Here is a 380-nt window from a genome sequence, read left to right as displayed (position 1 = left end):
CCTGTTAAAACAAATAAACGAAAACACAACGAACGTAAGAAAATCAGAGAGATGTCAATTTTTAATATGCGACATGTAAATACACAACTAGGGATCCCAATAACTCACGACGAAGAAGTTTTGCGTTTTATTAACATAACTAGTCTAAGCCATCTCCTACAGAAACAAGAAAAGGGTTTATTCTTGGATAATTAATTAATCAGAAAATATTCTTTCTTATATCGGTTGGGTCTCGATGTATTATTTATAGACATTCTTTATTATTCATGTGTATATGTTACTGTTTAATAAATTTTATGATGACACAATGAAATTTGTTTGGATAAAAAACTTATCCTACGTACTAATATGCAATAATATTTGTATAACAAGACAAGTGA

The sequence above is a fragment of the Penaeus monodon genome, chromosome 28, assembly GCF_015228065.2.
Source record: "Penaeus monodon isolate SGIC_2016 chromosome 28, NSTDA_Pmon_1, whole genome shotgun sequence".
NCBI classification, from domain to species: domain Eukaryota; kingdom Metazoa; phylum Arthropoda; class Malacostraca; order Decapoda; family Penaeidae; genus Penaeus; species Penaeus monodon.
Note: the sequence above shows the minus strand (reverse complement) of the source record.